This window comes from Varroa destructor, unplaced genomic scaffold (assembly GCF_002443255.2).
Source record: "Varroa destructor unplaced genomic scaffold, Vdes_3.0 BEIS01000003.1, whole genome shotgun sequence".
In the NCBI taxonomy this organism is placed as follows: domain Eukaryota; kingdom Metazoa; phylum Arthropoda; class Arachnida; order Mesostigmata; family Varroidae; genus Varroa; species Varroa destructor.
In genome coordinates this window covers 39,524,432-39,533,870 of record NW_019211456.1, presented here as the reverse complement: position 1 = coordinate 39,533,870, position 9,439 = coordinate 39,524,432, and the positions used below count along the sequence as shown (strand labels likewise).

Sequence of the window (9,439 nt, the reverse complement as noted above, 5' to 3'; positions counted from 1 at the left end):
ATTTAATTACGCTTCGTCTGATACGCACTACCTGATCAGATTCGAATCTATCCTGCTAGGCAATTATAAGTTCGTTTTTTCAGGAAATAATTACGCGTTTAGGAGGCCAGCCATATTCGTGGAAGCAAATGCGCTATCGTATTGAAAAGCCTATGGTCGGTTTCATTACTGTTTTTGAACTATTCAAAAACTTTTCTGCTAATGGATACGCGTTTATAAATAAATAAGGCAACGTGGTGTATCATGATAATCAGCATGTGGGCATTGGGTGGAAGTTTTGTCGAACGTACAATGGAAACAGAATCTGGATCATACTCAAGCAAGCGGTTATTCCTATAAAAGCGACTTTTGCATCCACGGTGGATTTTCTTATAGCCGAAAAAAATTACGATGATTTGCCGTTCCGTGCATGAGAGAAGACAGTAGCAATATCCATCGACGAAGTCACTAGTATATATATATATATATATATATATAAATCACAAGTATAATACTAAGCGAACTTTTTCCTGACGTTGATGGCATAAGACTTGTACCTTAGCTTCGCGTGAACCAGTTGAATCCGCTAGGCCGCTAAATTTAGCCGCCAAAATGTGCAAACATAATTTTTTGGCACCTTTTCAAATACTTGTAGAGTCATGTCATGCGTTTCCCGATGTAGAATAGCGCTTCGAAGGCCGCATCCTTACTTACAATGAGGTAAGTCGTTGATTTCGGGTTTATATCTTTTTATAACCTAGTAGGAATTTACTTGCGGCCAATATATTAGACATATTAGCGGATGCTTATGTCGATAAACATCCAGCCAAGATGTGTCCCAGTTTATCTTGAACACCCTGTAAACGAAAATGCACTCTTGTCCAATTATACAGCTATTAAATTCGGCCGGACAGAGGGGGAAGACGTTTGTATCGGAGTACATTCTCTAGCTGGCGTAATGCCCCATGTTGACATGCTAAATTAAGCCCTGATTTAAACGTTAATTTGTACGAACACAAAACGAGGACTCCTACTGCTCTTAAGAGGCGGGAGGGGTATATATGGAAAACTAACGCTCGCTTCGATCGTTGTTCCCGTCGACAACTTCAATTTAAAGTGTATTTACTTTGTAAGGTTCTGACGAACAGAAAGAGCCACAAAGAGATCATGGCATCTTTGCCAAAATCACCTCTTCGTCCGTATCTGATGACTCTTCAGGTTCACCAAGATATTACATAACCATTCATTCTAGACAAAAACAAACAGCTGGAGTTCGGATGCTGCAGGAAAAATATAACTTAAAAATTATGGGCAGTGGATACTGATGACGACAAGAACGTGTATGGTAAGGCCCATAGTTTCAGCCATCTTATTAGTTCTCAAAAGAGCGCTATCACATTTGTCGAGTTCCGTTGCTGTCTATAGCATACTTTTATGTTGTTTTAACGAATCTACGTCATTTTTTAATGAGCTTGCCTTTTCCAAGTGGAAGTTTCGCTTGTTTTATGATTTCGTCAAGCAAATAACCTACAGTGAAAAAAAAAAGCAGAGAAAGTTGTGCGAACCAGTTACAAACATGCAACTGCTGAAGTTACCACTTCATCCATGTAGGCTGGTTAGGCTCCTCTTTAGCATGCATAGGTGCACTTAGATAAATGACACAGGTTGTTGTCACAACATTTTTGTTCATTCAGGCCTCTGTCTAATAGTAATGCTATTTGGATATAATCAAGTTCTTCTCTTTGTTTAATAGTTTCACACAGCGAACAACGATACTGCCGGAAACTTTTTTAAATGATAAAAAACATAGAGTTTGTCGAAATTCGTTGAAGAAATAAAAGCCCAATATGGTCCTATGCGTGAAACAGGGTGAACGGAAAATGCAGTGTCGGCCTCCAAAGGACCTTGCTTATTCCTACGCATGACGTTCGAATGGTCTTTTTATCTATAGTTCTACATGACTGTGCCAACTCGCTTGGATATGGCGAAATTTAAAACGATCTTGAAGATTAACAGAAACCAAGGATAATGATGCGGGACCTGTAGGGGTGTCATGAGAAACCTGACAACCATACGAATCTGCACTTCCATTGTTTGGCTGCATACCAAAGACAGACTTCAAATCCAAGTTCTTTCTGCCTTCAAATTACGAAACAAAACGGTCGCTGAAATTGTGCTGTTCTCATGGAATTTTTATCGAATGGGATAGTAACCAGGTGCAAAATCTCTAGCTAAACCCTGTAGAACGTATTGTTGATAATGAAAGTAGTTTTGTTCATTGCTTTTAGGAAAAAAAGAGTAAACTGTTTTGAGCTTCTTGTACCTTTGAAAGATTTATGTTTATTAGAAACGAAAGAAAATTTACGCTTCACATGTTCCTCATCTTTGCTGCTTTATCCATGCAGCGATAACTCTAAAATCTGCCCCGGCAAATTACAGGATTTTGGTTGTTTTTGCAACAACAAACTTGTTGTGCCACTTGCCTACAGAAACGATACTCCCTACAAGACTACAAAGATGCCATGATGTTATACTAAATATTTCGTAAACCAGCACTCATATAAATGGATGCTTACAAAACTTGTTACTGATCATCATTAGATCAAAATGCGAAAAAAAAGTCAGCTGACGCAGAAACTTCAGCTTCAAATACACGCACGTACATCTACGCCTTTCAACACCAAAGTCTCAATAACTTCCCGCTTTCAAGCAGTGCAGCACGCACTCAAGTAATGGTTCCCAACGTCCGTCCGCTAATGAACGTGTATCTCTGGGTTCCGTCGCAGTAGTTTCACTCACAATGGCCCATCGTCAATATTACATTGCACCCATAGCGTTGACCCGCTTAAGCAAGGGAGGTTTTTTGCATTCCTTAACATGAAACCTTCTGGACAACTAGGCTCACTGACGTGGACGCGTCTGCCCCACAGTTTTGTCAGATCGAAAGAAAAAGAGGTTGCGGCTAGTGTAACCCAGACCAGACTAGGGCAGGATGTTTTCTACATAAGTGACGACGGCCAGGCAAACGTGGCCCATCTGGAGGGAGAGTTGTACGTGGCGCTTCTTAAAGAAACGCCCAAAACTCCAAAAGGCAATTTAATGCGGCGAAACGAGAGGCAAGATATCATGATACTAAGCGAATACGGAGGGCGTCCCCAGGGAGAACTGGCGCGATTCACGCTATCCGCTACCACCCCTGTATTGAACAGCCGCTACACTCGAAGGGCGGTGGCAGAACAGCAACGTGCAAAAGACGCAGTAGCAAACAATGGGAGTTTTAAGTTATTAAATTTAGTGGAGTCTCTCCCTAGGACAACGTCTCGTTTGGTCCTGTCTACAAGGCAAAGCACAAACGAAGCTCTACGTCGCCATCGTGACGGCACCTGATCCCGGGTCGTCGTCGTCGTCGTCGTATGTGATCACTGATAGATTACTGTCGTTACTACAAAGACTCTTGCTGATCTATCTGCAGGCATGTGCGTATATTTGCAGCGTAGCTACTTTCTTCAAGATGGAACGAATGAGAAAAAGGGACGTGGGCTGTTTATTTTCGGTACACTCCGAAGGTGAACGGATCATCAAGTCAATCGCCGGTGCCTCCCAACCTTAAGCGGGTCATCGACAAAAGCCACTTTCAAGGAGGCACTGCCTTCTAGAACTCAAGCTCACTTGCTTCACGCGCTTTATTATAAATTCCTCAGTAATAGAGGTACTTCCTCTTGCGATCTTGACATGGGCTGATCCAGCGATTGACTTGATTTTTCAACAACAGCCATCAAGCAGTATGACCTCTTCCCCAGCAAACGCGCTGTGCGCCATGGGGCAGCATGAAAAAAAACGTTGATTCGGAGCCTTCGGAACAAAAACTGAGACAAATCAGCCTCACTACGCAGTGGTCAATGTTTTTCCATACGTGGTCCTTTCGCTATCTGTAGAAGACCAATTTTGTCACCTGTCGAAATCTCTGCCATATTCTTCTAGATTTGCGAATGCATCTTGCTAGTCAGTAATGTTGAAAAATACGACTTGTATAAACTGGCGCTTGAAGTTCTGTTTTGCTAGACCAGTTCTTTTGGGCATTCGGGCTACCACGTCGCATTCTGAATACATCGGAATATCTGAGGAATGTTTATTGAAAACAACCAAATAGGCCCCAATCAATTGTAGAATCTCCGCATTGTTCTTTAGAGCTAGTATTTCATTCTATGTCGACCTCCACAGGTTCAATTAGTATCGTTTGCACCCAGTGGATATATCAGAACTATTAGTAAAACAGCGAGACATTTACGTTTAAATTTAGATCTACTCTCTCTAAATAAATAAATAAAAACTTTGCCGTCGCTGTCATAACCTTTGTAATTAGTATGTACATTAGCGATTTCCAGTTCGTTTGGACTCTGTATGCAAATTAAGCTACACTTTCAAAAGATACCATGTCAATTATAATCACTATGTTGACAAAATTATCGAATTCTTTATCAAATACTTTCCACCATTTTTAAGGATCAACTAATAAGCAAGACCCAGCTATTTAGATCGAAATTTACAATGTATGCTGGGCTTACAAGCTGGTTTCACCTCTGTGCTAGCATTACGTCGGGTCGTACCGATGTTGGTCCAACTCTAGCCAGCCGAACTTCTGACTAAAGTTCTAATATTGCAGGCGGGAAAGTGAGTCTGCAATCTGCGCCATTTCGGTAACTCGAACAGGGCGGTTACCGGCTGCCAGTAGCTCCTTGCGTAGCTGTACCAGCTGACGAACGTTGGCCGACCAGAGATAGTTAGTATTTAGCTTAACAGATGAGTTGCCCTTCTTTTTCTAATAGGAGCACTTTCTAATAGGATGAACACACATACGTTATGTTAATCCAGCTTGAAACTCTACGGAGGTGTAGATCAACAGCAACTGTAACGTTCAAACACTGAACGGCAGCTCGTATCGAGACGAAGTGATCAACCCCCACCCTTACGTGAAGTGTTGAACAGCTCTACGATACGATCCGACATGAATACACAAACAGACGCATTCGCTTAATAGTCACCGGGTCACGACCGGTGAAAGGATTCTGATGCTTTAACAAGGCGTTTGGTCGGCACGGGTAAGTATTTGTAATGTCCATTCATATCGGAACTACTGGAAACGACAGAAAAAAAAAATTCCTTCATTCTGCTAACTCTTAACGTCTAATAATCCCTGATTAGTTACTAAATTATTATTAAAACGATAATAGAACGTCGTAACATGGTGAATGTATGCTGCATGAATTTAATCCACAGTGTATATCAGCTCAAGCCTGTAGTTAAAACAGTAGACGACTGTATATTTATCGGTAACAATTCTGGTACTTTCAGTTTACCCCAATTCGGATGTAACTTTTCGTAATACCATAACTTTACATATTGTCAGGATCAAAACACCTTCTCTGAGGCGGTTCAGCGGCGAAAGGGAGACCTCACGTGACCCATCTGTCGTTCGTGGCGTCACTGAACGACCATGAGCGGATGCACGACCTATTCTATCTGCCCTTCTTGGGGGAAGGGGGTGCCAACAAATTGCAGCTTCCATGGCGTACTATAGATAATACGCAGCTTGCTACGTTGCTGTAAATTAGCAAATTTGATAGCGAAGAGGCGCACTCCACATGTCTAATAGTTTTGAGAGCTCAATTTAGCATACGGTACGCGAGCCCTTTATGCTGTGTGAGAAGATTATAAGTTTGCAGCACTCGACAGAGTCTTGGTCGTCTGTTCAATATATATAGCGTCTGAGTTAACTTCGAAATGGCGATTGCTGATAAAGGCCCTCGAGTAACAATCGAGAAGAGCGCCCATGAAACAGGAATAATGACAGGGAACATGAATACTCTGGTGAAGTACAAATATGACTGATTTATAATTTTGAGGTAAAAAAAATGATCGAATCTATCGATATGATGTAATATGAACTCAAAGTGTAGGTCCTTTGGTAAGTAGGTAAGCAAGGTTGCGTAAATAATATTATGACCTCTTTCATACCCGATCGAACCAACTTGGTTAGCTGAAGGAGGATTTATCTCAATAGATCACGGAAATCTATTCAAGCTAGGTTCTAACGACTCCATACTTTTGTAAGTGATCTTGAACGAACACATTGCTTCTCCTCAATACTTCACCTTGGTGAGGAATAATATAAAGTGGTAATTCCTTATTCTGATGACCGCGTTCGGTTGTGTGTTTAAAAGTACAAGGCTACTTGGTCTGCTTTTTAACGATTTGCTTTTACTCGTAGGCAGTGTTGAGATCAGTTGGACACGTAAGATCAGCGGGGCGGCGACACAAAAAGACTGATATAGAAGAAAACTATGCAGTAAATCCGGTCTTCACTTCGACGAGTCATCTGTAACTTTTTGAAGGGCGACTCCGAAGGAAATCAACGTCTGTTCAGTGTTCGCTCAAACGCTGATGTCAACAGCCGGGCGACCACATGAGTGGAATCGATTGCAAATTAAATGCAACCGATGGTGTTTCTGCCTTTCTGAAATCGTCAGTAAAAATTAAATCAGCACGAACGCGTAATCGTGTAATGGCAGTATGTTTATTGGGCACTTTCGGTCGAAAAAATCTAACTTGCCGTTCTTTGTTTTTCTGAAAGACTAGCATATATGTATGTAAGTAGGGAGCAGGGTGCGGGAGGAAACTTCACGTTTTCCACGTGCACTTTTCGTTAGATATTACCTCTTCGGTTACTCTGTTATCGTACCAACATGAAGGAAAGATCACACTGCGTGAAACAAAGAATTGTTTTCAACAAGGATTTACCACGTGTATGGCCAGTCGACTTGCCACGAGCCAAAATCTTCACATGACTTCTGGCGTATTGTTGCTCTTCAACTGCGTCGTCCTTTTGCAGAAATGACTGTATAAAGGACAATCATTGAAAGAGAAATGGAAATTGTATCAAGTTTAATGAAGAATTAGCGTTCCACTTACAAGTTGAGAGGTCAATTAAAAAAGAGTAGCAGGTTTGTAATCATCGCGCGAGGTATTGGGTACCCTTTTCTTGCTTGATGCATAAAAGTTTAACATGTGTTTATCCAACATCTGTATTCGTAATGCCTCGTTCAGGCTGCGACATTTAATAATACTTAATTTACGGCAGTGCTCAACTGAACGCTACAAGCTCACGAGCCATAGAACGTTAACGACCGTCAGCTTAGTATTCTACAATCTATACTAAAGTGTTTATATGTATGCGTGTGTGCACGTGAGTCTGTGTATGTTCGTATTGTTGCACGGAAACGTACACCCAAGTACGCAGGCCAGCTCTCAACCCGCAAACAGATCACTTTCGTCATCGAAGTGAACGGTCTTGCTTCCTCATCCAAGTTCTATTCATTTGATCGGCGCTGCTAATTGCCTGCTTCTCTGCTGGAGCAGCGATCGGCTGGCAACAGATGGACTCTGTTTCGTATGGAGAGACGAATACGTTCGTATCCGGATATCTGTGCATGCATACGCGTGCAGCTGGCTACTCGGAGTTAAACGCAGGACTTATGTTCATGCGATACAAATAGAAGTAGACAGACAGAAGGAAGTCTAAGCGTTGTTACACCTCGGTTTCGGTGATTCAGATAGTTAGCTGGCGAGGCAGCAGTAGTCAATAACGGTGGCATTGGCCAACTAGTCTAGCACGAGAACACAACTGGACGGGAAAGAACACAAACTATCGACTGCTTTAACGTATTACACTCTGTCGCAAGAAAATCATTTGACTGCATATATATATATATATATATATATATTAACGTTAATCAGAAAATGGTAATAGATCTAACTGTGCTAAAGCTTGTTTGTGTTTACGTATTTCTCCTTAGATAAACCAGCCAATACGCGAAATCAAGTCAGATACGTAGAATGGGGGTGCGGCCTGTATTTGAATTGGAGGAGCGTGGTTGAGTTCGGCATTTGACTATGCACGAGGGCTAGGCCGAATATAATGTTGAGTAAGAAAAATGTTCAGCCTCAATATAAACAATAAACTAATAGAATACTAATTATCAGCAGCATTACAAAAATGTTATTAGGATTTGTTAATTAAATAAACACAGTCAAAATTATTACAGCCAAAAGGACAAAAACGACGACCAGGTATCGCTGTTCGATGAAACAGGAGGTTCTTCGCAGTCCCGAATCCTATTTGTATTGGTCATCCAGTCGGACCATGTTACCTGTCCATCCGACGACAAATAAACGTACGAATTGAAATTGATGCGGCATAGCATCAGAATAAGCTTATTCTGCCGCTGCAGTGCCGTTTGAATTTGATGGGCCTAGTGACCAACCTTGAACATCCGCGCTATCAGTTCTAAGAGAGCTTAGGCTCAACACGCCCTATCTGTACCTCAGATTCGAGTACGTATTTTCTGCAACATGTTGGCATTGCATTAAAACGACGATCACCTAGGTTGAAGTATAACGTACAAAACGGACCAAGCTGTCGTTATGTGCAACAGGCATCGTTAGCAGATTCGGCAATTTTCGAAATACTTCCGTATGAGACGCCACCGAACTATGATGCGTCGGTCTTGATTGGTCTCCTTTCGCGACAAATTAGCCATAATGAGACATTATCTAACTATTTGAGATAAATAATCTAAATGGTGCCTTGGTGCTAGCTTGATTGATGAACTTGGGGTAGTTGGATTGTCTAGCCGGGGGCGCACACGCTCGTTCACTTCGTTTTCATGTTGTGGTATTGCTATTCTGTTGTTTTTTTTTGTCAAACAACGCCATGTGCATTGTTGTCATATTGTTATGCATACAATTTATACAGTCTCGTATGTTCAAGAAAAATCTATCGAGACATATTTCGCCTCCCCTAATCAGTTTCTGAAGTCGTTCATGCTTTCTCACTACGCGAGACGAGGCTGATACGATTTCGTGACTTGTCATACACAAACATCCATTCCCTAATGTATCGCTGCGTTTGTACCTGTCACAGACTACAGCGCGTCCGTGAGTGTTGGTTTACACCAACCCGGTAAATTTTTATTTGGATTTACCAAGACTTTATTCTATGAGTATCCGGAGAATTCAAATGACCACGGAATCATCGAGTCTCATCAGTCGGTTCACACTTTTGCCAACTTCTTGAAAGCCGGTGCTGTTGCCTCTGTTATTTTTTTCCGTTTGTCATCAAAAGAGTTTCCATGCATTTGTGGAGCGGGCTGCTCCGGCCGCGAATCAGCATCGGCGGCCCACCTTGACTTGCTTTCAATATGGTCACCCACATACACTTACGTAAAGCTTGGCTTTCGCTGTATTGCGTTGTACACAATCACATGACTCGAAAGTTGGCCGAGGCTGGTTGTTTCGGCTGAGTTGGAAGCCATTATCTTGCTTGCCTCTTCGGCCGCTAGCTGGCTAGTCTCTGCGTTTCTCAAAAAGGTCATCACACTTCAGCTTTGTTTGCAGTTTGTTT

The 9,439-nt window shown here is 41.9% G+C and overlaps 1 long non-coding RNA gene across 3 annotated transcripts; it reads left to right on the top strand.

The window, feature by feature from the left end:
* The first annotated feature begins 251 nt into the window (after positions 1-251).
* On the top strand, positions 252-7,922 carry LOC111247204 (uncharacterized). 3 transcript variants are annotated; one of them, XR_002672001.2, is made up of 4 exons: positions 252-699; positions 4,822-5,078; positions 5,387-5,847; positions 6,248-7,922. It is a non-coding gene; the product is annotated as an uncharacterized LOC111247204 (long non-coding RNA). The 3 variants fall into 3 exon arrangements; XR_002672002.2 differs by having other exon boundaries at positions 254-699; positions 4,852-5,078; XR_015324461.1 differs by lacking the exon at positions 252-699 and adding an exon at positions 792-1,324.
* Positions 7,923-9,439: the final 1,517 nt, after the last annotated feature.